Raw genomic sequence first — 27,705 nt, forward strand, 5'->3', positions numbered from 1 at the left:
TTTAAAAAGTGTTACTCTTATTTGCCTTCTGTATCCTGAGCCTTTAGGGAATGATCAGGACATGATTTTATGTTTTTCTCTGCTACCACAAAGGCTAGAAATTAACTCCTTCTTTTTAAAATCGAAAATTGAGATGATCACTTTATCACTTGAATCCCGGAATTGGGGCTTTCAGAAAAACACCAAATACCGTGTGACCTGTGATTAAAATCATGACAGTTGGCAACAGTGCACAATGTGCAAATCATAGTGATGTCAGCAGTGCTAGATGCCCCCCAAAGTTGCGCATATCCAATGGATGACCCTTTTCTGCGCTGGGTGGCAGTTACGCCTTCCTTAAATGTAGCATTTTCTTCTTTCATGCTTGCGCTCCCAATGCCCAGATATACTGTCTGTCTCTGTCCTCCTCTGGCCACTGACTCCCCCAACTCCCCGCTCAGTGCCTCTCCTGACCTCCCCCCCCACCAAAAAGAGGGTTTCCAAATTTTTGTAAGATAAATGGATCAAATCATTCATTTAAGAGGCATACTCAATAGCAGAGACCAATGCCCAGAAATGTATGCATATAGAATTACAGATAGAAGTGTATCATCTGCCCCAGGAGGGGCTAGCCTTCTTGAGTACAGTCCCATGGCATGTATTCAGGGCAGCTAGCCCTTTCTGATGCTTGCACTGTGAGGGCTGCACTCCTATTTTTAGTGTGCTAGCTTGATCAGAGCTGGCTAGTGTATATCTCCTTCAGCTGAAATTTGATCAATTAGTGCTTGAAAAGCATCAGATATTTTATGTACCATCTCAGAAAAATAAATATTTCCATTCCAGTTTAATCGGTTTAAAGTGGGATATTGTTGGCTCTAAATTCCTGCTGTTTTAGTATGTGGCTCTTTGCTGATACATTATTCAGTTTATAGATATAATTCTGCCTTATGCTTGTGCCTTGGAATTCCCAGGGATAACATATTACAAAAGCAGCAAAGAGTGCTGTGGCACCTTATAGACTAACAGACATATTACAAAAGTTAGACTTTGGAGAATGTTACAGTACAGAAGGTAGCATATTTTTAAAAAAGAATTGTTCTGCAAGTACTATCTGTCACTGTTGTGGTCTGCCCTAGTTTTGGTGCATAACTCAGATCTTTGTCTTATACTTTGTACAAGCACATCTAATCTTTATTAGAATGAGGGGAGAAAAAAAGTAAGGCTTTCTCTTGCTCCTGTGCAGTCAGTGGAAAAACTCTACATGTCAGTGGGAGCAGGACCAGTTCCTTTGATGTGTGTGTTAAATTTATGACTGTTACATGTGGATGTTTAGGTCTGAAAGTAGCAAGAATGGTTTCTAAGGGTGGGTTGCTTGCTTCAGTTTCCTGTCTCTTGTTTACGGACTGCAGGTAATTCTTGTTTCACTTGTGGCAAACCCACAAAAATGCACTGACTGAAAACTGAAAAGAGCCAAAATGAAAAACAAAAACCCACTGACAGTTATCACACAGTTTGAAAAGCAAATTGTCTCTACTAGGTAGAAGATGGAACAGAGTATATATATGCAAATGTTTGAGGGTGTTCTCATTGTTTGCTGAAATATATTTACTAAGCCTTGAAAACAGTGGGTACAAACAAGCTGTAGGATACTGGTTACTATAAGTTTAAAGCATTAGAGTTTCTTTCTTCTTTAATCCTATTTAATTAGCAAAATCAGTATCCTTATTTTATGCATACAGTGCTTGTGCTGGCATGGCTGATGTCCTCTACCCTTCTACAAGGAAAATGTAACATGACCTACTACGTAATATTTGCACTTATATAGCATTTCTCCTCTTCAGAGCACTTTAGAAACATTTAATCAATAATCTTTGCAACACTCTTGTGACTTAGGTAAGTATAAATTAAAATTGCCCTTTTTTACAGATGAGTCCAGAAGGGAAGTATGGTCTAATGGATTGGGCAAAGGACTGGAATTCAGGAGAATTGGGTTGAATTCCCAATTCAGCTGCAGACTTTTCTGAGACTTTACATAAGTCACTGAATCTACACTGTATATCAATTCTCCATCTGTAAAGTGGAGATGATAATGCTTCTCCACTGCACAGGGTTCTTGAGGAAAAATCCATGAATGATTGTGAGGGGCTTATCTACTATGGTGATAAGATGAAAACCTAGACAAGTTTCTAGATAGATCAAAGGTGGGACTCCATGTCTGAGCAAGGGTTAGCACTCAGGAGTTCTGGGTTCCTGGTCCTCAGATACCTTAAAATATGGTGGACAGAATTAGAGAAAATCCAGGATAAACTAATGCATATTGTCATGGCAGGAGTCACCAGATGGCAATGTCACACAGTCTTACAAATTCTTAACATCTAATCAAGTTTCCAGTCTTGGAGGAAAATGGTGTGGTGTTACACCACACCAGAAAACTAACTTTGCAGGGAGCTATGGTAAACAGCAGGGAAGTTTGCTTTTTTCTGTAATCTCTCTAATTTGAATCAGTTCTTGAGGCAGAGGTGCTACCTGGTAATCGGGCATTAGTGTTTGGATTGAGTTTCCTGGGGCTGGGGATTTCCTGCATACTGTTTGTGACCACTCTGATCAAGATGATGCACTTTTGCTAGTGCTTTAAACTGATGCCCTTTTAAAATATGCATTAATATTCCTTTGGGAACACACAGTGTATTATTTGATCAATATCTCTTCTCAGCCTTGTATATATTTCTGTCACTTTAGATGTAAAGTTATTGTGCCAGATTCTGTCCTGCTCTGCTCCCCTTTCACTACCTCAATGGTGTACAGAGGGCAGACTCTGTATCTCCTTAGCTGGGATTCCCACAGTGTCGGGGAGTCCGAGACAGGTATAGCTGGCTCTTATGTCACCCCCTGCAGCTACGTGCTGAGGCTGCCATAAAGTGGCTTGAGAATCAGAGCGCCTCAATTGGCTCCCTTGTCACCACTGTGCCTAGCAGAGGGTCTGGCTCATTGGCTTTCCCCTGTAGCATCAGTGAGTCAGTCAGTGGTGCTGAGTGTTTTTATTCACATTAGCATCTGTTACCTACAGAGATGTACTCAACTCTCCAGTGTAGGCCACACTTGTGACCTACTTGAAGATATTAAAGAATTTGGGAGCTAAATTAATGTAATTAAATTAACTTGTATTTATTAGATATTAAATGCAGAATTGACTGAATCCCTTGTTTAGGTCCAATGCTCTAATCCTTAGTCACTGGAGGCAGCTGGGATTATTGATGGAAGTAAGGGTGGCAGAATCAGACACTGTATTCTCTTCCTCGTCTCTGTGACACAAATGGGATGGGAGTTATCTGAAGGGTTCCTAATTTTATTTTTAAATTTGTTTTTATTGAAATATTTCACATTAAAGATTTAGTGCAGGATATTCCAAACCTGCTCCTTCTCACCCTGACTTTTATCATAGACACCTGTCAGTGAAACAGAGTGGATACAGAGTAATCTCTTTGCAGCAATATTGGACCACTGTGAAAAAGAGAGAAGCAGTTGATTAAGAAAATGTAGAGCTCTGATATCCTTTTTGAGCGCAGAAGGTTGTAATGGAACCAGACTGTGCATGTGTTTGTAAGAGTGGGTGAATCCTGAGGTCCTTACTCACTCACTTCTCAGTCTTACTCTGGCAAAACTCCCATTGATCAGGATTTGGTCCAAGGTAAATTGGTGCTAAAAAAAATCTGATTTATGTATTTTTTAAATCTTGTAAAGTAAGGAAAATGCTGTTTGTAAGTAACATTGCTTGGAGAGGTTTCATATTACTTTGCATAACTTATACACTGTAAGGGTTTAATTGGAAAGCATTTCAGTCCATGTTTATGCCTAAGCAAAGATACACGCATTAATAGTACAGAGAATGGATTTTGATTTGTAATTGATTAACTGTCTTAATGGGTTTACATCAATTGAAAAATGTACTAGCACAAGCAAAAGCACAATTTTGCTCCAAGTAATTTTCCAGGCCTTTGCTATTACAGTGGTTGATGGCATTTAAGGTAGCCATGCAATGTAATGGATGCTGATTTCATCCTATATTGCTGCCATGGTAGTGACTAATAGTGCTGGTAAAAGGCAGTTGAGCATTTGCCTAAGGCATGGAAAGCTGGTTCTCCATGGTGAGCTGTACCATGATGTCAGCATTGTTTGTAATGCATGGATTCCATCATGGGCTGTGTGTGTCCTATTTTTGTTAGTCCTCGTAGTGTAGGATTTTTCTGTTATTTTAGCCAGCAGGATTGAGAATTTCTCTTGCTCTGTTATTTTACCGATTTCTGTATTACAATTGACAATGCACACACAAAAAAGAAAAAGAAAGGAAAATCCTCTAATTGCTCAAAAATCCTGCTCTTGTTTTGTGCTGTGAGGGATTCTTGGGTGGCCTGTGTGAAATTAGTTGGTGGTCTAACTTTAGTTCCTAGGGGAGCTATCACAAAAAGCTTTATTACAAAGGGCACCCCTGCTGATGTGCTCAGCGTAAATGACAACAATTGAATTGACATGGAGATTGAACTTTTTTGTGACCCTTAGATGTTAGTTCTGCTGGAATACAGTCCACTTTGGTAGGGCGATGTGGGGAAAATTGCATCGTATTGCCTGTGCAATACTTGTTTTGTTATAGGCCATCATTTTCCATAATTAGGGTGGAACAGGAATTCATCTTTGAAATTATTTTTTTTTTAAATGAGCTTCTATCTTCTCCGTTGCTATCTGGCTTCTGAGAAAGAACCTATCCTTGGAAGAGATGATTAGAAACATGGGGTTATATTTGTGTAATTGATTAATTCCTTGAGAAGTTTCTGCATGTCTTACCATGGACACTATTCCACATATTTGAATCTTATAAGGTTGCTTGCCTTTGTTCCTATTTAATTACATAGTACAAACAGTAAATATTGTTTGATTGGGGCTATTCAGACCATATTGCTGTACTTCAACATGCTCTTCAATAGTCATCAAACGAAGGAAGTGGAATGAGGGAAACAGAACTCTATTTGCTAAACAGTATTTGCTTCCATCCTTGGTGTGGCTAAGGAAATCCACATTCAGATTAGTGATGTGAAATAAACTGTCTTCTTGGTAAGAAATCTTCAAACTCTATTGGACATTACAGTTGGACATTGGTTGACAGATCTGAAAAAAAAAGACAGATACTTAGTTCTGTCATTAAATGTTCTCTGTCAACATTTGCAGATTCAAAATATATTTATTTCAATTTGAAAAATAAATTTCACTTTAAGAAATTGCAGTGATTGCAGGTACAATAACAATAAGAATGTAAACAAAGAAAAAATCCTTTATCCTTAATGAGAGAGAATGTCACACACATAAGCCAAAGGTAGCTGACATTAGCACAAGAGACCAGGTGACTGTGTACTGTCCTGCAGATTGACTGTTGTTTTTTACTGCCATTTGGTGAATTACTTAGGAGCAGGAAGAAAGGAGGGAGAGAGAAGGAAGTATTCCCCTGTGTCCTGTCTGAACTCCATCAATGCACCAAGAAATAAGACTGCCTATATTGTAGCCAAATGGAACCTAGGATATAACAACCATGTACCATATTATTGTAACAGATTTATTAAATTTATAAGGACTGGTAGATACATTCTAATGCTGATTATACCAACATTCTTTGAAAAATAAGAACATAATTTTAGAAAATCTTGACATTCTATAGCCCTTGTGTAGCAACTTTTCTAACTCAACGACTGTAAAGTTATCAACTTTAAGTGATTCTTGTGGAATTTTTAATTGGTCATGGCTACTTGCTCTAGTGGCATACAACTCTAATCCAGGGGAGTTTCATTACTTAAAACATCTCATATTATTGTATGCTTAGATTGTTTAAGTGTTTATCTCATTTATAGCACGTAAGTAAACTAAAAACTCAGACAAATACTCTTTAGCAGATCTACATATAGGTTTACTTGAGGTCACCATAAGTTAAAAGTGAAAGTGACACACTTTGATGAAAGTGGCAGCATACACAAAATAAATTTAGGGCAGAAAGTCAATGAGAAATAGGGTGACCAGATGGGATGAAGAAAATATCGGGACACATTGTGGGGGTCCGCCGGCAGAGCAAAAACAAAGCCGAGGGCTGCGGAGCAAAAAAAAAATATCGGAACACATTGCGGGGGGTCCGGCGGAGAAAAAAAAAAAGCCAAGTGCTGCCGGCGAAGCGAAATATCAGGACAAATTGCGTCCTGACCAAAGATCGGTTGGGACGCGGGACAACCACCCAAATATTGGGACGGTCCCGATTTTATCAGGACGTATGGTCACCATAATGAGAAATGGATTACTTTCCCAGCTTGAAATAGTAGTTCTTCCATGTATGGACTTTCATGAATTGCAGGACAATGTGTATGTTATGTTGTACGTAGTTCCAGGGGTTCTGTTTATCCATTGTTTTCAAGGGACAAGCTCCTGAGGGGTCAGATCCAAAGCCCACTGAAGTGACCAGGAGTCTTTTTATTGACTTCACTGGTCTTTGTGTCAGACTTTGTTTGTAGACCTCAGGCAATGGTAGCTTGTTTTAGAAGGGGGCTTCTATCCACAAAACTCCTGTTTTCAACCAGTTGTGCACAGGTTAAAGCAGGACACCAGGTTGTGGCCCAAACTGTGGTCCCTGTGCCACTCATAAGAATGCAGGCTTGGTGGAGGGTAGTTCCGCACTGCATGGTGTGTATGTGTGTGTGCAATACTCCTGTTAATCTCTGGGATGCAGAGTAGCAGCCAGCTTCCTCGGTGCTGCAAGGACTTCCCTTGGTGCTGCAGGAGCTCCCTGCAGGGGCGGTGTGTTTGATCAGACAATGAAATCACAATGCTCAACTGACTCAAATGAGCCAATAAAGTGCGACAAGATTTTTGTTTTATTTTAAATATGAAATATGGGACTTCATGCACTCCCATGTAGGAATAACCTGCTTAGGAGAGAGTGAGTTTCCTCTAATTCTTTTCCCAGGTGCTGGAAGCTAAACATGATCGTGCAACTGAAATCCTGAAGGCCTCTAAAAAGCCCCTTCCATTGGCTCAGGTGCTAAGAGATATCACGGCATTAGAGTAACACAGTCCCCACTCCTGACTGTGTGCCTGCAGCAGGAATTCTTCAGCGCCAGCCCAACAGCCTAAGGAGTGAAAAACTAATTAGGCTTTTAAAATACCTCTGTTTTTAGTATTGCTCATTTTTTATGAGTGTTAACTAATTCTGTGGGATTTCTTGTAAAATTTGAATTGTAACCTGACAGTGTCTCTTAACATTTTTATGTGTAATAGAGCCAGGGAATTAATTGTGTGCTGTAAATAAGAGTGTATGCGGTTTTCTGATATATTCAGGGTTGGGCCAATATATTCTTATCAAAACAATGAAAAATACAAATGTATTTTGATTTGAGTTTCACTGCTTACTATAGATCAGGTGGAAATTCTTCATGAATAGTTTTGAGAGTTTAAAAAAAAGCTGAAAGGAATAATTTCATTAATAATTTCTTTTATTAATTTCAAAAATAAAACTATGGCCAGATGATCTGTAGGGCTCCTGAAAGGCAGTGAGATTTAACAGCCGTTGAAGGGGAACGCTGACAGAAGAGGAAGAAGGGCAAACCTGTTCCATTCCATGGTCATAATAATAAATGCAGACTCACAAAAATGTCCAGTGTTACAGGGGTAGGCTTTTTTTTTTTTTTAAGCTTCAGGTTTAAAAAACTTTACTTTGTTAGGATTTTGGTTACACTTCGTACACAAGCTGTGCAGAAAATCATTGTTGCTTTGTTTTAATCCCGTGCAGCCAGATCTCTCCTTCTGCGGAAGGGGAAGGAGAGGCAGAAAAAATTCTGTGAGGCCCACCTAATGGAATGACTTCCAAAATATCTTCCAAGTGGGGGAAATATTTGTGGAGGCATGGCCTGTAGGATTCTCCCCACCCCAGATCTCTTTTGCTTGGAAGAGGCATCTCTGCAGGGCTCCACTGAGACCCTCTTCCTTGCTTGTTGCAGGATCCATGCTGCATTGGCTGCCACTGGGCCCTTGAGTAGCAACTTGCTAGTAGTCACGGAGGAGAGACAGTTCAAGTGTTAATGCCCAGATATCTGCAGGTGTGCAGTGGATGGTACCTACTGAACCATGGTGCCACTCATGTCTCTAGTGTGCTATGTGTGTGTGGGGAAGCCCCTTTGTGCCGAGAGGAGATGCTGCAGAGGCAGTACTCCTCTTTCTTACACAGGCAAGGGAAGACTGGAACTCACATGAACTGGGTGTTACTCAGTGTCTGTTTCTGTTTTCTCATCTAAAAGGGGTGCAGTGTCACTTTGGTCATTGAAAAGCAAGGCACCGGGTTGGCTAGGAAATGTTTATTCCTCCTATGAAAACTTAAATTGTTGTTCAAAAGTGTCTGTGTGGGGTTTTTGATTGGGAGGGAAGGGGAGAAAGAACCTAAACCCTGAAAACCAATTTTTTTTATGTTGGTTGCAACCAAAATTTTTGGTTTTACATATTGGGGGGCAAGGGGTGGGGTGGGGTGAAGTAGCATTGGTGATATTTTGTTTTTTATTTTTTAAATGCAAACCCCAACATTTTTGCCAAAAAATGGACATTTCCTGGTTTTTCTGTCTTAAAAAAATAAATTTAGAACAAAAAATGTCGATCAGCTCTACAAGACATGAAATAAATATGTATGGAACATAAAGGGAGCCGGTTGGGGTTTGGTGCTGTGTGCCTATTACTGCAAAGTAATTCTGTGGTAGTAATAATTGTACCCTATTATTTGCAGTTAGTAGTGCAATTCCAGCATGGGCCTACAGCACATATTTATAAGTAATTGTATGCAATTACACAACATCCCTCCTCCAGCTTTGAAATCAAGCTCTTATTTCTGTAAACTACAATCTGTATGGGATACTAAAACCTCTCCTAATATTGCAACCCCAACCTGCCTAAAAGAGCTCCTCTCCCTTGTTGACCATGAGCACCTGCAACAGCTGCTTTGCATGGGAACTAAGAAAATGTACCTATTGAAAGTGGGGGTTAAGGGTGTCCAAGGAGCAATATTGAAGATCCCATTGTGATCTACCATTTTAAACACTGGACCCCAGCACAGTTTGTTGTGAACCATTTAGCAAAGTTTTGCAAATATTGATATTCAGTTTCCTCCGGGTGCCTTCTAAATTAAACGATCATATCAGTGGATGTCTGATATATTTTGTAACCTTATGTATTTCTGAGAAAGTCTGTTACTTTGTCTCTTTAACATTGATAGGTTATTTACTAAGAAAACCACAGGTAAATCTGATCATTAAAAGCAAAAGATCTAGGTGAAATCATGTCATGTCGCCCTTGTAAATGAAAAGGCCTAGAACTGGGTTAGAGTGAATTAAAAGGCGAACTGTGGCCACTTTATGAAACACAGCTGGAAACATGTCCTAGAATAAAGTATCCAGGAATTCATTTTGCGTTTCAGAAGATGCAAAATGCTGCAATGCAAGTACCCCCTAGTAATAAGACCAATTTTTAATCATTTGACGGAAGCTGTAAATGGCAGTATAATGAACAACGGAGGTGGGTGTTGGGCCCACAAAGTCCAGATCTACAGGCTTCCATGATTTTGGGGATTTTTATAAGAGGCAAAGACAATCTCTGCAATGCATTTCTTTTTTTAAAGGCAGTCTCTAGTGCTTTTCTAGGGAGAGATTGGCTTCAAAATATACACCAATAACTGGACTCAAAGTTTCCAAAATCAGTGTAACTGAAAGACAAGGGCTAGTCACAGTACCCAGTACAGCCACCCGGGGCTGGCCTTTGGACTCAGCTTAGTTGTTTCCTGGGTTTCATTGGAATGTTGACTCTAGAAAGCCAAATATAGGGCTTCTGAGACTGCTGGAGTTCCACATGGCTGTTGTTATATGGGGAAACCCTATGGAGGGGAATGGAAACTCCTAGTTGCCAATTACCAAATTTCCAATACACTGTTTTGCTGAGGAGCAGTGTCCCTACTCCACCACTCACCCAATTCCCTCCAAGCACAACTGGAAGACAGTTAAGCTCTATAAACCCATGTATCTGCCCAGATCCAGGTAACCTGCGCTGATTTCTCTTATTCTGTGATTCCCAGTGTGTGGGGCTAACAAGTGTCATAGAGAAGAGCTAAGCCTCCACTCCTTCACCCTGCCCACCTCCAGTGAGTGATCTGAGGGGTCGGGGAAAATTGTGTTTCCCCTTCTGCAGTCCATCTAGCAAGATCCAGCAAATCTAGGTTCCCATAGCACAGGCAAAAAGATGGGACCATCGGGCCCCTGAGGTTTAAGAACATCCCTCAGTTACAGGAAACAAAACAAATAAGTGATGGTGGTTGCTGATTGTGTAATTATTATTAGTTTTTAATTTTTGCTGCCGTATGTATGCATATAAAAATGTCAATTAAAATTGTGAAAATAGAAAAGTTTCTGTGGTATCATTACAAATTAGTATTACCCATCAGTAGGTTTATCTGAAATGAAGCAAACCTACGTAAGACCCATCCCACTGGATCAAATTCATCGTGGAAGTGTTGCTAAAACCCAGCAACCCTGCTTGAGCTTAAATATCCCAAATTTGTTGTGTAGAATTTTTTTTCATTACAGGCAACTATGAGGTCTTCCTCCTTTGCTTCCAGGCTCCAATTAATTTTGATCTGTTTAGGGCTCTTATGAAAAATATTAAAATTAAAGATAAAGCTATCAGGAAAAGTTGCATCTTGTTTCACAGGGATTTGAAAGTGTTTTGGGGGTAATTCAAACTCTATACATTATTAGATAAAAGTTTCTTGCAGAAAAGGATTTAACAGCATTTGGTGGAGGATACTGGACATGTATTATGTAGGGCCTAGTCCAAAGCCAATGATGTCAGTGGAAAGACTCCTTTTGATTTCAGGGGGGCCAAAAAGCTCCTCAGCTATATGGCCACAAGTCCTTTTGACTGCAGTTGGAATTATGCCTGAGGATGGAATTGAACCATTATGGCCTCATTCGGCGGTGCACCTGCGGGAGGTCCGCCGGTCCCGCGGATTCAGCAGCAATTCGGCAGAAGGTACACTGAAGGCACGGGACCGGTGGACCTCCTGCAGGTGCACCGCTGAATCCGTGGGACCGGGGACCTCCTGCAGGCAAGCCACCAAAGGCAGTGTGCTTGGGGCAGCAAAAAAGCTAGAGCCGCCCCTGTCTGCAGGACTGTAGCTTGTCATCCTCTCAAGGATTTTGGTGAAAGTTACTGATGTGGGATCATGACCTTCCCATCTGTATAAATGTATGTGGATGGGAATGCTTCCATTGCCAAGAAATAGATTTGTGGATTCAGCCTAGCATTTTCCCAGGCCACAGAGCCATTGTGAGGAAGGGGGTCTGAATAGTGAGCAGAGGGTTACAAATCCAAAGGGGTTCACACCTTGGCTGTAGGTAGGTAGGTTGGTGAGCTGCAGCCTCTCCTTGCTGCCCTGTAGCCTGTCTCTCTCCCCACAGTCATCCTGGCATGTAAAGATCTGTACCTGTGCTGCTGTTAGCGTGCTGCCCCAGCTGGACTCTGAGACTCCACAGAGGGAGGCAGAGCACATAGTGGGAACCTGTGCTGACTGAGACAGCTGGAACTTTATTGATGATAGAGGAGCAGGTGAGTGTGTGTATGTGAAAGAGAAGATAGCAGGAAGGACATTGTGTGCCCATTTTCTCAGGGCTGCAACTTTCTCTGGGTTCGCACTACTCCACAGTGCGAGATCACATGGGCTTGCACTGGATACTATGTGTCCTTGTCTAGGCAAACCTAGGTTGCTCTTTCTCCTTTGGCCATTTGAGTCGGAACATGTGATTTAGCTTAGCTTGTTGCGTCTCATGTGTAGATTCCAAAGGAAAAAGCAACTGACAGAGTTGCAAGTTAAGCCTCGATTGCTTGAACAATAAGGACTATTTCCAGTTAGTTCTGAGCACAGAACAGTGGCTGAATCGACGGAGAGTCAGTTTAGACATTCACCTGAACGTTGATGTAATTCATCTGTGCTTATTAATTGCATAAGGCTTTGTCTACACTACGCAGCTTTTAGTGACCTGGCTGTGTTGATACAGCTGTGCTGCTAAAAGTCGGGCACCTCAGAGTGGCCGCTGTTTGTTGGCTCTTTTCCTGACAAAATATTCTTCCCCCAGCGATCAGAGTTTGTGCTCCTGCCGACAACACGCTGTTCACACTGGCACTTGCCACGGCAAAACTTTTGTCTTTCAGGGGTGGGAGGGTAACACCTCTGAACAACCAAAGTTTTGTTGTTCAATTGCCAGTGTAGACAAAGCCTTACATAGTAAGTTGAAAAATATCTTTGTCAGGCACCTTTATTACTCTACTGGTCACAGGACCTTGAAACTGTATCTTCCTTCAAATGAAAGATTTCTTCTTGTGTTCATACCCTCTTAGTCAGCAGGCCCAAAGTCATGCTAGGCAACTTCATTTGGGCAGCTATAATTTTTGCATCTTCCATGACCACATCTTGCAGTTTCCAAAAGTGTTTAAAATCATTCTGTCCAGGGACATTGGAGTTTAATGGGCAGCAACAGAGCAGATTTGTATTTGAAATTTTATAGGGCAGCTATTTGGCGTTATCAACACACATTTATAAAATGATGTAAATCAGATGCCCAGAATTCAGTGTTAAAGAGGTCTGTATGGTAGAAAGCAATGTAGATGACAAGGACTGTGTGCTCTGCATTTTTAATTGTTGATGCTTGTCTGGAGAATAAGGTGGAAACAAATGTTGCTCTTTCAGGTCACAAATGCTTAATTGCACCAAATTTCTGAGACAGGAAAAGAACTGTTTTTTATTCTGTTCAGAGGTGAACTGCACACCTATGACTTTAATGAGGTAAATTGTGTTTTGGGGGCCAAAATTTGAAACACGGCTGCAGCAAAAGTGCTAATTTGTTAGCACTTTTGGTGATGTTTGGAATAATAATAAAAAGGCAGCCTCTGTTTAAGCACATTTTGTGTCTGTGAAATTTGGGGTGTGTTTGAGATTCTCTAATAAACTGTTTCACATTAGAAGCAATTAGCTTAGAGGACTGTACAATATGACCCAATCCTAAGGTCTTTGCTCAGTTTTTTGTCAGTCCTTACTCAGGCAGAAAGCTATATGACATCAGTGGGAGCCTCTCTGAGTCACAACTGAGGGCCAGCTTCTGCCATCCTTATTGACGTGCTACTTTTTCTCCATGAATAATCTGATTTAAATCAATGGGGCTAGTCATTGAGTAAGTTGCTACATGAGTAAGGGTGGAAGAAGCTGCCACTGTAGTTGCAATGGAGCTACACATAGGATAAAGAACTACTCAGTGTCACTAAGTTTGGCAGAATCTGGCCTTGATTAATCACCTCAAGCTTTTGGTCATGTGTGTCTGTGGTTTGATTTCAATTTGTTAAGTGCGTCACATTTTTGAGAGCTTCAGATTTCCAAGTAGGAGTTTCAGCGGCAAATTTATCCCCAGTGTAACTTCCTTGAACTCAATATAGTTACACCTGAGAGAGATTTAGCTCCCAGTGTGGAAGATTAAAGCTCTCCTAAACATAATCAAATATTGTTGAATTGCTAAATCCTCTGGCAGAGTGCAGGCCCAGAGTAGTGATCACTTCCACACTGAAATGAAAGTATTTACAGACAGACTAAAGAACAAAGGAATTTTTTTTTAATCATTGGGGCACTCAATACTGAATTTATTTTACTTTTTAAGTATGAATGAAAGCTCCCAATATTCTAGTCTAGGAGATTTTTAAGCCATTTTATAAAGTAAGAATTTCCACACTTGTCAACAAAAATGGAAATAACCATTTTTAATCAAACCCTTAAAATAATCAACTTTACCTCTTAACTTCTTATATGTAAATTTCTATCTTTTTATTAAAAGTGCAAGAAAAACTTGTATAAAGTGCATTTATATCAATTCCCATTCTAATTGAAATCAAGTGTGCATACAACAAATTGCACTATAAAACCTAAATTTGGCATATTAATAGGTAATAAAAAAGGTAATAATTGGAGATATACCAATCTCCTAGAACTGGAAAGGTCATTAAGTCCAGCCCCCTGCCTTCACTAGCAGGACCAATTTTTGCCCCAGATCCCTAAGTGGTCTCCTCAAGGACTGAGCTTACAGCCTTGGGTTTAGCAGGCCAATGCTCAAACCACTGAGCTATCCCTCCTCCCTAAAAAAGATACAGTCCACTAATACAATGTGAAGATGAGTGCTAGGCAAGTTGTTTTCAGACTACCCCATTCCACAACTGCGGCCAAATTCTGGGACCTTGGATCTTCAGAAAGTCAGCAAGAAGAACTTGTCTCCTGGTATTTTGGAATTTCATAGCTTAATGGATTTTAAGGCCAAAAGGGACCATTATAATTATCTGTTATCGCCAACCTCAAAGGTTCAGAATCATTATTTGTTTTATTATATGTGTTCTTCATATATTTGTTATTGTAAGTAGGTGGAATCCAGTGCTGTTTGTTCTGCTTTAAATAAAATCCCTGTTAGGTTGTGAGGTGTGGTTGACTTGTTTTGCTTGTACTGCCAGTTGTATTATCTTATCTACCATTTAACCTTTTATCCCAGGGTGACCCTTGGATGTATTTCAAATGATAACACAATAACTCTACTCTGAGAGGTCAGTTTACATTAGCATTCATAAGTTTTTGCTTTAAACTTCTCTTTTCCACTGCTGCCCAGGTAGCAGATTTTGTTGATGATGCTGATGATAGAACTGATGATAGAACTGTCTTTGCATCATCTAGATAGCACTTGCTGATGTCTTCACAAAGAGTATCAATGTCTTGGTTTTCTTCAGTTAATTCCATTAGAACACTGAACCGGTTCTTCAGTTCAGCCTGAAAAGCTTTTTGTGTTTTTGTCTTGATAGAACTGTCTTTGCATCTTCTAGATAGCACTTGCTGATGTCTTCACAAAGAGTATCAATGTCTTCGTTTTCTTCAGTTAACTCCATTAGAACACTGAACCCGTTCTTCAGTTCAGCCTGAAAAGCTTTTTGTGTTTTTGTCTTTTAATTGGTGATGCACAGTTGTATTTTTACCTTCTTCATCCTCTTTAACTTGATCTTCAATTTAGTGATACAAAGGTTATGGATCTGCCCAGATCTGCTGCCTTGTACACAGGTATATCTGCCAACAAGCAGCAAAACGTTCTTGGAATGCAGAAGTGATCTATCTAGTTTTTTGTAGTGCCATTTGGGGAGCTCCATGTTGCTTTATGGGTTTCTTTATTAGGAAATATTCTGTAACCTATCATTAGGTTGTTCACACTGCCAATTTCTATTAATCTTTCACCATTTAGGTTCATGTCCAAATCCCTGCTGCATTTGCCCATGACTTTATCCAGTCCATCAATGTTTATTTTCAATCTTTGCATTAAAATCACCCAGAGTCATTATAGCATCATATTTTTGGACTTTGGTTAACCCATCTTGAGATAGATAAGACAAAGATGCTTTTGATGATTTGGGTTTTCATTGGTTGGTGCATAGCACTATATGACTGTTAGTTTGAAGAATCTAGTTTGAAAGCGATCTCTAATTCTTTCATGGACTGATTCCCACTTGGTCAGTGCCTGCTCTGTTTCATTCAACATTAGGATTGCTATGCGAGCTTTATGACTACCATCCACATGATAAAGCATAACATTTGAAAAAAAGGATTAAAAAACCGTCTGTATGCATGTCTGTCTTACCTAAAGGCCTATCAACTCTCCAGTGGAAGCCTAGGCTGTCCTAAGTACTTCAGACATGCTGGAGGGCATCTCTGGTGTCAAATCTGTTCCCAGAATGGCGCCCTGACAACTGTGTCTGCCTCTTGTCAGAGTGTCTTTTTAACTCTTTATAGCCGTTTTGCTTCCAGCACTGGAAGAATAAGTGTTGCTACTTGGCTGAAGCCCAGATGCATTACCTTCGGAGTTAATAGCTGAGGCGTTGTCTCTTAACCATAATAAAGTATTTACTGGGAGATAGCTGATCCCCAGCTATTGTTTTGCCTTCCTGTTTGCTTCACAACAGCCCCGTTCAGTTAACCCAGTGTAGTCATACAGTAAAGATCCCAATAACAAGGTCATGCACAGCATTTATAAATTATTGCACCCCCATTTCTGCCACAGTAGGATTTTACCACGTGATTCCTGCATCAAGCTAATAGGTTCTGGTTGAGTTAAACCATATCTTTATGAAGAGTTATGATTAAAAGACATCAATTGACAGCAAATCCGCTACGTTTTAAAGTAAATTGTTCCAGTGGTTAACTACCCTCACTTAAAAATGTGCACCTTATTTCTAGTCTGAATTTATCTAGCTCCAGTTTCCAACCATTGGATCTTGTTATACCTTTGTCTGCTAAATTAAATAGCCCTTTACTATCAGAAATATTCTCCCCATATAGGTACCTATTGAGCATGATCAATTCACCTCTTAGCTCTCTTTTTGATATATTTACATTTTGAAAGTGCCATGTTAATGGGAAAGAGGCTTCTGAAATATCATACCAGGTAAATCTAAGTAATTGGAGAACTAAGGAAACTGTTATCAAGAAATTTAGGCCTCACATTGCAACCTCTTGGTGAAAGTCAAAATTCTGATTTCACAAGCACAACTCTCATTGATTTCAGTGAGAGCAGGATTGAACCCCAAACTGGAAACCAAAGAAGTATGTCACACGTTTTGTAAAACTATTTCTCTTTCCATACTCTCTTAGCTCTGTTTTTCTTTTCTTTCATATACCTTTTGTAGTCTTTCTACCCCTGCAGAGGGAGAAGTTAAGGTGATGTCTTTGCTCAGGCAAATTGTTTGGCAATTCTGATTGATCCACTTAGTGTACAGGGATTATGGTGCCCAGTCAGGGAAGAGAGATTTGTATGCTTGCAATACGATTCTTGAGAAAGAACTATATGGCTCTACCACAATAACTGCAACTAACATTTCAAACCTTCCATTGTCTTAATTGTTCGTTAAAGTGTAATAAGGAGTGAGAAACTTAGATAAAGTCCATTGTCCATACCAGAGTTCTTCCAGGCAAGGTCAGGTATTAACAAGGTCAGCTCCAAGGCAGGTCAAAACACATTTCATAGTATTTTGTATTCTTCTTTTCTAAATGAATGCTTGTGTGTATTAATTGCAGACATGCTGAGCAGAAAAAAATATTTTAATTGGAAAATATTTGCAAAGTGCATGCATCCTCTACCTTTGTGCTGCTTTTCTGTAGGGAAAGGAATACATTTTGTTTTGCTGAATTACTGTGACATTTAAAGATGTTATACAACAACCACAATTTTGGTGAGCATGGACTGAATATTGTGCAAAAAGCAGCATGCAGAATGACTGCAGTTCATTGAGGCAGCAGTAGGCTATAACACAGATTGTTTTGCCATAATGAGCACTAATAATGACCAGTTACTATTAACTTCCGCTTCATGCTGTGTGGGAAAACTGGCTGCTTGTTAGTTCAGGATAGGGCCTATAGTGTTACATAACATCTCATGCAGGCCTGGAAAAATTCCACCCTATCATTGCACTGCTAATTAAGGTACAGCAGCAGGCTCATCATTTTTTTACTCTTCCTCCCTCCTCTCCCCCAATAATTTAGATTGTTGTTTTGAATAAGGACCTGGGTGAGTATCCAATGTGGAATTGTTTTAAGGTCACAATGAACTGCATAATGAGTCCATTAGATGCAGCAATCAATATCAAGCTTCTAGCTCTTATGTATATTGATGAGCTGATTGCAATGGGATGGTAGTCAAGGCGTTGAGATCCCTTTTAATGCAGACAGAATGGTTGATAATGGCCTTAGTAGACTATGACTTCAGTAATCAACTTAAAATATCTTGGGATAGAGTAAGGCATACCATTAAGAACAGCAAAACCATTATCCACTTTACAGAAAAGTTACACCCATTGAAAGCTCTGCTGCATTATGGCGCTGGCAGCATTTCTAAAGACATTAACGTCGCTAGCCTAATGTGAATCATCTGGCTTGGATTGGAAGACAAGGAATTAACCCACTCTGTGCAATAAGAAATAACCAAGTCTTGAGTGGCAAAATATGAAGATAATCAATAGTTCATAGAATAACATGCTGTTTTGTTCATCTGTCCAGGTAGCACTTGGACTTCAAGAAGCTGTGATAATGTATGCATCTTCCATGCTCAATAATTCTTTATCTCTGAGAATGCTTTCCTTGATTTTTGTCCTCAAGGCTTCTTTACTGTTGGAGAGGGGAAAAACCAGGAGGGTCTGGGTGAGGAGCTATGAATATTAAGCCCATTTGTGCACTATTCAGTGCCTCTTCAGACTTTATATGTGGAGTAGGACAGAGGGCTCATCTAAGCCCTGTAATTCAGTAGAGAGAGCTTTGAAAAATATCTATGGTGCTTTCATCTGAAAGGTAATGTGGGGTTGAACTCTGTAGCTCTGATAATACTGACAGCAGTTTTTAACACAGGCTCTTGTGTTTCTGCAGGGAGCTAAGTAAACGACTCATGGAAAAAATGAGATGAGCTGCTGGTGCCACTTCATTTGGAGGGGAAATAAACCTATTTTCAAAGTAGTTAATGTTATTATTTATAGTAGCTTTGTCTCACAGTCCTACCAAAGAAATGTGTACCCATCCAGGCTTTTCTACCAAATAGGGCCTTATCTAGACTAAGATTTGGAAGGTGCTGGCTAGCACATGTGAAGAGCCTCCTGTCTGAGGCTGTACGCTAGGAAAAAAGGTGGGTTTTTAAACCATGTGTTGTCCAATGTGTCAAATCCTAGTGTGGACAAAGCAGTTTGTAGTTTTCACATATGTTAGAAGGTTGAGGTAAATGCAAAGGGGAACCTTGGGTTTACCTCCATCTTCCATGTGGTAAACCCCCCACCTTTATTTTTTCCTAGCAAAGACAAGTGCACAGTGCCTTGTCTGTGCTAAGCATGTTAGCTAACCTTCCAAATCCTAGTCTAGACAAGGTCTAGGCAGTAAATGTGGTGTTGTGTAGATTGAAAAAATGCATGGTGTTTTTAAAATGTTAGTCAACACTTGTTAGTTAACATGTTTTTAAATGCCACTTAGCACCTGGTCTGTACAAAGTGATGTCTAAAAATATTAGCTGCAAGTTAGCTAGCCGTTAGCATTGACCACACCAAGCTATATATTTGTAAAAAATCACTGTCTTTGGATATGTCTACTCTACCGGGACTGTACTGGCATAGCTACATCACAGTAGCTAAAGCAGCATAACCCCTCAGTATAGATGCAGTCTACACTGATGGAAGGGCTTTTTTTCCATCAGTACAGTATAGGAGTACCACCTCCCAAAACAACAGTAGCTACTTTGACAGAAGCATTCTTCCGTCAACCTACCTACATCTACAGTGCGGGTTAGGTCAACATAGCTGTCAGTTAGGGGTGTAGATATTTCACACCCCTGACCAACGTAACTCTGTTTACCTAAACTTTAAAAGGAGACCAGGCCTTTGTTGGCCATACTAATTTTCCTGGTCTGGAAAAGCCCTGCATGTCTAAAGGCAACCTATTATGCTTACTCTCTATGTGCTACTGCCACAGACTTCCAATATGACCATGAGTAAATTACATAATTTCTCTGTAATTCATTCCCAGTCTGTAAAATGTGGTGGGTAATAATTCCCTACCTCACAGGGAGTGTTCCAAGAATAAATCAATAAATACCTGGGAGGTTGTCAGATACGTTGGTGGTGGGGTCTATATAAGTACCGGGGTGTATTGGTTCCAGGAGGAGTGGAGTGTATGGACAAGGTTCAGTTCAATACATAACCCCAAATATGGAAAAAAATAGTAAAATTGAAGAGAAGGGGAGAAATACAGAAAACATCAGTGAAAGGAAATCTCTATATTAAAGGGCAATAGTTTTGCGAAATAAGAGCCAGCCATTGAGAATTATACACATCAGTCTAAACGGCACAGAATTTTGAGTAAGAGAGGAGTAAAAGCTGAAAAGGTATCAGGCTTTGGCCTACAAAGAAAAATCTATGTAAGTTCTGTTTCATAAATGTTCACGTATGAAATAATTTATTTTTTTTAAAAAGGATCATTGATTAGCCTTAGATGGTTATCATTAGTTAGCCTTTCCCATTTCTAAATGGGAATGTGGGAGTTCGGCTTCAGAATATGGGACAATCTCTTGGGATAAGGGACTTGAAAGATACCGTATTTCACCAGCAGTGATCAGTTCATTATGGTTATAGGCAAAAAATGCTCAGTGAGGTCAGGTGTTGGCCCTGTGGGAGTTTAACTTGAGTAAGGACCAAGTACAAACTGAGCGTGGACCTCAGAATTAGGTCCATTATCATTAGCTAGAAACATAACAGGTCTTCCAGGTGCCTCAGTATTATTCCAGTGAAAGCGGTGTGTGCATGTGCACACAGATAGTGAACATAGATAAGTTGTAAGCAGTAACAAAATACTTGCATTGACAGATGCCATAAAAATGTTGCAGATAGTAATAAATATTTCTTAGAGGCAATTGTTTTCTAGTGGCTAAAATAAAAACCTAAAAATAAATGCTGGCTATAAATAAGTATTGGCTTACAACCAGATTTCCTTGCTGTTTATGGAAAGGCAGTAGCTGTGACTTGCTTTCCATTATATGACCAATTTTGACCTTTTCTCTAACTTTGCCTAAATGAAACCAAATGTGCCTGAAGTTTCTCATGTGGAGTCTTCTGCCAGAGGAAAATTGTTTTGGAATAATAAAAGGCAGTTGGGCAAGGCGGTTTTTTAGATATGAGATTTTTCACTTTAAAGAAAAAAAAATACCCAACTTTTGTTAATTTTTCCAGTATTCAGTGATGGATGGTTTCTTTGCTTATTTTTGGAAAGTATGTTGGGTTGATATTGGAGTTGTTTTGCTGTGGCTTTTAAAATTTTTAAATTATAAAATGAGCTCTAGAGGGTCATTTGCCGGGCTTTGTGGGGCATTCATATGCCAAGCAAAGCAGAGCGCTCTACCAGATCCAAATAGCTTGCAGAGAAGAGAGAGGTGATGGGGCAGTAGTCTCATTGGTCTTGCAGAGTGTACATACTGGTGAGCATCCTAGAGGGAGTTGCTATTGGAATATAGAGCTTTTCACTTCATTGCATCCCTGGTTACTAGTGGCCTAGCATTGGTAGCTATTGATGTTGCTTTAGTGTCCTATGCAAAATGATGCTGCTTTCAGTCCAGTCCCTAGTGGACAGGTATCCATGTAACAGTTTTGGTGTCAATTTTTATCACAGTTAGTCAAGTTATTTCATATTTGTTCCATTCCTCCAGTTCTTATTATTTTAATCTGCCTTTGGAATGGAAGAGGTTTCACACCAAGTACGTACACAAGAGGAGCACCAAAAAAGAGAATAGGTATTTAGAAATGTGGTTGCTCTTTCTATCATACTCAGAGAAGGTGAACTCCTCAACAAGCAAAACAGAATCTTTAGCCAGGTTCTTTGAATATTAACCTGATCCTGAATAAGCATTTTACCATATACTGTATTAATGTTTTATTGAAACTTTCCTTAATAAAAAGGTTTAAAAAACCCTCAGACTTCTTAGCAGTTTCATTAGTGAGGTCAAGATGTGAATAGAGGGAGCCGCGATCGGCCGAACTTGCGGACGCGGCGGGTAAACAAACCGGCCCAGCCCGCCAGGGGCTTTCCCTGAACAAGTGGCAGACTGGCTTTGAGAACCACTGCCCTAGTTGATCTTTCAGAAATCAATAAATATTTGGTGTTGCATGTTTGCTAGTGCTTTGTCCAATCTAATTGAACAGAGTAACTTTTAGATTGGTTTGGTTTTTTTTCATTTTTGAAGAATAAAATCAAATTAGCATTCTGTCTGAATGTCATGAAAACCTGCATGCATGTAAACCCAGAGTTTAAAAACCCTAATGGGTGTCCCAGTTTTGGGGTGATAGATTAGATAAACCTAAAAGGGGCCTTGTTTTTAAAAAAGTGCTTAGCACCCACCCTCTGAAACCAGGCCCCTTGAAAGTGTCTCAAGTTGGGCACCCAAAAATTGAGGCACCCAAACTCTATTAGAGTTTTGAAAAGCTTGGCCATAGGCCTTGGTGTGAATTAGGGAACACATTTTTGTTTGAACTTTAAAAAATAACAAATATTTTATTTCCTTATGGAAATCAAAACAGATAATTAAGCTATTAAAAACATAAGCTAAATTCTCCTCCAAAATTGAATAAATATGTCAATGTAAACCAAATCCATAGATGTAAAATATATATTTTTAAAAATTCAGAAAAGCTTCTGTAGAATGCCTCTATTGTTATCTGTGTTAAAGTAATGCATTCAGGCCACAGTCAAGATCAGGGCCCCATTATACATAGCAAGAGAGAATTCCTGCCTCAGAAAGCTTACAGCAGGGGTGGGCAAACTTTTTGGCCTGAGGGCCTAATCTCACTATGGAAATTGTATGGAGGGCCGGCTGGGGCAGGGGATTGGGGTGAACAGGGGGATGAGGGCTCCGGCCGGGGGTGCAGACTCTGGTGGGGCTGAGGATGAGGGGTTTGGAGTGCAGGAGGGTGCTCTGGGCTGGGATCAAAGGGTTTGGAGGGCGATCAGGGCTGGGGCAGGAGGGTTGGGAGGGTACAGGATACAGGCAGCGCTTACCTGAAGCAGATCCTGGAAACAGCGGCCTCCCATGCAGAGGTGGGGCCACGCCGCTCTGTGCGCTGCCCTGTCCTGGCCAATGGGAGCTGCAGAGCTGGTGCTTGGGACAGCGTGTGGAGACCCCTGGCTGCCTCTGCTTCCAGGAGCTGCGCAGAGCTGCTGCATGCACAGAGCGGAGCAAGGCAAGGCCCTGACCCTACTCCCCAGCTGGAGCACCAGAGCGGGGAAAGCACCCAACCCCATTCCCCAGTGGGAACTCAAGGGCCAGATGTGGCCCGCAGGCCATAGTTTGCCCACCTCAGCTTACAGTCTAAACAGATGAGTTAGACAACACGCGGGGGTGAGGGAACTGAGCAACAGAAAGGTAAAGGGACTTGTTCAGTGTCGCACAGAAGGGCAGCAGCTGAACTGGGAATAATATCCGCGTCTTTTGACTCCCTGTCCAGTGCCCTATCTACTAGATCGCATACTGCATCTAGTCTCCACGTGCATATATGTGTGTGTGTTTATGTATGTGTGTTTAGAATTGAAATAAAAATACCAGCCTCTTAAGAACCTATGCACAAATCACATTTTTCTTCCTTGCACTTAGTACAGTAAAACCATATGTTAAACTGTGCTTCATCTCTATGAATTTTCCTATAAAGTATTAAAAATGGGTTCCAGATCTTATTAATCTCTTCCATTTTGTTGTGTGTCCCATAAATTACTTTTTCACATGAGGCTGGAACTGTAGAATCAGTTAGGAATCAGTTGCCCATAAAGGAATTTCAGTCCTTCCAGTATCTTAATCTGATTCTTTTAGCAATCACATTAAATTGTAATGGATCCATTTTAATGTTGAACTGTAGCCCCCATTAGTTCCTGAAACGCTGATTATAATGCAGACATATGGTTTTAAATGTATTTGCTCCACAACTTTTTCAGTTATTAATACTGATTTGCTTCAGAACATTGTAACCTTTTTAGACTCTCAAACAAGTTTACGTAGTTGCTTCGAACCATATCCGTTCCCCATCACCGCCCTGGTAATCAGGCTTTATGCACATGGTGAGTGAGGGGGTGGAATCTTCTTTTCCAAGCCACTTTGGACTTAGGGTTGCCACGTTTCTAACTGCTGGTAACTGGACCCCCAAGGCCCTGCCCCTGCTCTGCCTCTTCCTCCAAGACTCCGCCCCCATCCCTCGCTTCTCTTCCCCTCTCTCCCCATCGCTCGCTGGATAGTCTGCGTTAATGAAGTATTTCTTCTAGTTTGGTAGGTGGGTGTGTCTCTCCCCCACCCCATCACTCCTCCCAATTTGAATCCCATTTTCATCCATACATTGAAAGAGTAGGTCTTATTATCAGATGTGTTTTAGACATATGGAAATACTGGTTATCTGGTTTAACAGAAAACAATAAATTTTAGAGGCTTGATGGTCCATGTATATAATTTTCCTGAACAGTTATTATAGTGGGTTTTTTTGTACAGACATTTCTCTAAAGTTTTAAACAATCCCTAGAGATCCAGTATTGGTGCAGTTTTTCCTTTTATTTTACTGAAACTCATAAAGGTTCTTTTATTAATGAGGTCCGTTGCCTCGCAGATTTAGTCTGTGACCCCATTTCCTAGTACAATGTGTTTATTTACTTTTTTTAAAATCAGTTTCCCAAATATAGATATCTTTATATGTTCTGGGATTGGATTTTGCTTCTCAATGAGCTCCATCTCGTGCTTTTCAAGAATGTAGTTCTAATGGATTCATGGTTTTTACATCTTTTATTTGAGTTTTCTATCCTTTAGCGAGATTTTTATTCATGGTTTTTATTGGGTTGTCTGGTGCCTGATTTAACAGCTGCAAAATCCCATGGATATTAACCACATATGCCCTAAAGTCAGTTGCAAATCCACTATTAACTTCTATGGGGAAAGGACTCAGCTCAGTGTCTGCCTTCTGTCTCAAAGGTAAAGAGCTTAAATCCTGGTAAGTTTGCACTTTTATTAAAATTCCTATTTTTCTTTCCATCTCTATGAATTTTTACTAGTTTTCTAAAGCAAAATAATTAAAAAATCCGATGACACCATTTCACACTTATAACACCCCTAAAGAACACGCACCACCCAAAACCCCCAGTTCTTTGAGCATTGCCTGCATGGATCACCATTGAATGTAATGCATGCAGTCTTGACATCTGACCTTGGAGGTCTTGAAAAAACAATGTCCACTCTATGTACTTGCCCGCCTCCCACCTAAGGACATACCAGTTGAAAGGGATACCATTCTGACCATGATTCAGTTTCTTCTGATCACTAAAGGCAGGGAGTAGGAACTTAGTGTCTAGCACTACTGTGGTTGATCTCTTTCATTAAAGCTCAATGCAAGCTGGCCCAACAATTACAGCTTTTCAAAAAGATCCCCGTTTGAACTCATCATTTTGGTTTGTTTTTTCCACATGCTCCCTGTCTCTCCCCTTTTTCTCCCGTCTCTTTTTCAGTGGCAAATGGAAAGAGGAAAAAAGGAGAAAGAGAGAACGATCAAAACAACAAAAATCCCCAAAGCCCCCTTCCAAAAATAAAAAAATATTTGGAACTGAAAAATGTTTGAGGAAAAAATAGTTTTGCTTGCCTTTCTAAATCACTGGACTTTGACATTTTTAATTTTTAAGAAAATCTCTTCAGTTTTTTTATCTTATTGTCTCGTTTAACTTGAGTTTTTTAAACAGATAGCGTGTCTCTAATAGAACTTTTAAAATTGCATCTTTACATTGTTGAATTTGTTTTATATTTGAAATGTTTGGGACCTTATCATATATGGTCCCCATTATTGTAAGTATCTGAGTACCTAACAGATGGGGGAAGCATTTATAATACCATTTTTACAGATGGGGAAGTGTGCACAGAGAGACTAAGTCTATGTCTATACTACCACTTATGTCAGCAAACTTATGTTGCTCAGGGATGTGAAAAAAACCAATCCCCCCAGGTGACATAAGTTTTGCTGTCATAAACGTTGGTGTGGACCAGGGCCGGCTCCAGGGGTTTTGCCACCCCAAGCAGCCAAAAAAACAAACAAAAAAAACCCCAACCCAACGATCGCGATCTGTGGCAATTCAGCGGGAGGTCCTTTGCTCCGAGCGGGAGCAAGGGACCCGCTGCTGAATTGCCGCCGAATACCTGGACGTGCTGCCCCTCTCCGGAGTGGCCGCCCCAAGCACCTGCTTGCTAAGCTGGTGCCTGGAGCCGCCCCTGGTGTGGACAATGCTATGTCGGTGGGAGAGCTTCTGTCACCACTTGTTTAGGTGGTTTTATGTCAGTGGGAGAGCTCGGCATAGAGCGGCTACATGAGCAATCTTACAGTGGTGTAGCTGCATTGGTACAGCTGTTCTGTTGTAAGTACACTAGTGTAGACATGGCTTAACTGACTTGCCCAAGGTCACACAGGAGTCAGGACTTGAACCCCGATTTCCTGAGTCATGGCTGGTTCCCCAACTTCTGCACTATCCTTCCTGAGTTAACAGTACAAGCTACATTGTACTCAGCTTCTTTTTTACACCAATAAAAAGCTCTTTTTCTTTTAAACTTGGCAACTAAACAGTTGGGAAAACACATTCCCTAACTTGTGATAACATGGACGAGTATAGCTACTGATTGTGCATTTCACAATGATGAGCACAGATTATACCATTTATTTTTAATGCTAAAGTTAGGTACAGTGCCTCACAAAATCCAGCAGGCTGGCTTATGTACAAACTGCATGTAGCAGAAAAAACCTACTACAGCCCTTATAAGATTGTCAGTGTCAATACATTTAACTAAATGTAACTATGGAAAGTTTAGATTGAAACATAGTTTCAATTGAATAATATCGCTATAGCAAATTTTCAAGATTTCACAGATGTCAGGATGTTGATGAGCTGGTGATAAGTAGACGAGTATGAGCTCACTGCTTTTGCGTTAAGCATAGTGGGCTAATGTTGGCAGCAATATTATGTTACTGGCTTAGTGTCAACTGCTGAAAAATATGGTGAATTTCTGGGGATTCATAGTGTGGGCTTCATAAAGCATTTTACTGCCTTAGAAATCTCTCAGAATTATACACACACATTCCTACAAATTCTGTCTGGATCTTGTAAATGCCAATACATTGTGGCATGGGAGTCTAGTTTTGTTTTGTTTTTTAGTAGAAGGAACTGAAGGTATAGAATGCTGGAAAAGGCTATATGGTGAAGCAGAGATACAAGGAGCCTAGATCAAGGCCAATTAGAAAAGCTGAACATGGTAAAACAGGAGAAATTTGAGTGAAAGCAAGTAATGAGATTAGTAGCAGAAGAAACTAAAACAACCCCAAGAACAACAAAAAGAGAAAATTGAGCATTATGTGCTCTGTTTGATGCTGAATGAGAGGTTTTATCTACACAAATTAACAAAGGAAGGAAGTGATCAGTTTTCTGTACAGTGATTGTCAGGAATTTGAGGAAGCTGAGTAGAAAATAGAAGGTATATTGAACAGTAATTTTGCAGAGTTGAAGATGGTTGCTTGCCAATTGAGGATCAGGTTTTTAGTGTGATGGTTGACTTCATTCTCATGAAGGAATGATTAGCCTCTAGAAGTCTTGAAAATACAGTACTGAGTTATAATTTTTAGTACTAAATTGTAGACTTAGATTTGCAAAGATATTTAGGCTGCTAGAGATACAGATGGACACCTGGTGGTATTTTCAAAACCACCTAAGTGAGTTAGATGCTTAACCTGCTTAGGTGCTTTTGTAAACTCTATTAGGCTCCTATTTGCAGCTTTAGGTTCCTAAATACTTTTACAAATATGTCCCTTAATCCATAACCCTCACTGAGCAGATCAGCTGCTGCTACCCTTTTTGATAGGATACACTCTGAATTCATACCAGCAACAGGCCAGTTTTGTATGCTGGTATTTTTTGGGAAGATGAGGGGAATAGCTTTGCTCTGAGCACTAGCTTGCTGTCCTTGCATATCTTAAGCGCAAAGACTTGTTATTAGCCCTTGTGTGGAGGATGCAATGATTAGGGAAGGA

The 27,705-nt window shown here is 40.2% G+C and overlaps 1 protein-coding gene across 9 annotated transcripts in view; it reads left to right on the forward strand.

Moving 5' to 3' along the window:
- The window catches only part of PRKCE (protein kinase C epsilon), a 501,798-nt gene that overhangs the window by 208,139 nt on the left and 265,954 nt on the right, over positions 1 to 27,705 (forward strand). Inside the window, exon 1 of one of the 9 annotated variants that reach the window (XM_039531441.1) lies at positions 18,414 to 18,442. The exons of the other annotated variants lie outside the window; for them this stretch is intronic. The gene's annotated coding sequence lies outside the window, so the exon portion shown is untranslated. Of the gene's footprint in view, positions 1 to 18,413; positions 18,443 to 27,705 lie in introns of those variants that run through there. 9 annotated transcript variants of the gene reach the window in all.

This window comes from Mauremys reevesii, linkage group 3 (genome assembly GCF_016161935.1).
Source record: "Mauremys reevesii isolate NIE-2019 linkage group 3, ASM1616193v1, whole genome shotgun sequence".
Lineage (NCBI taxonomy): Eukaryota > Metazoa > Chordata > Testudines > Geoemydidae > Mauremys > Mauremys reevesii.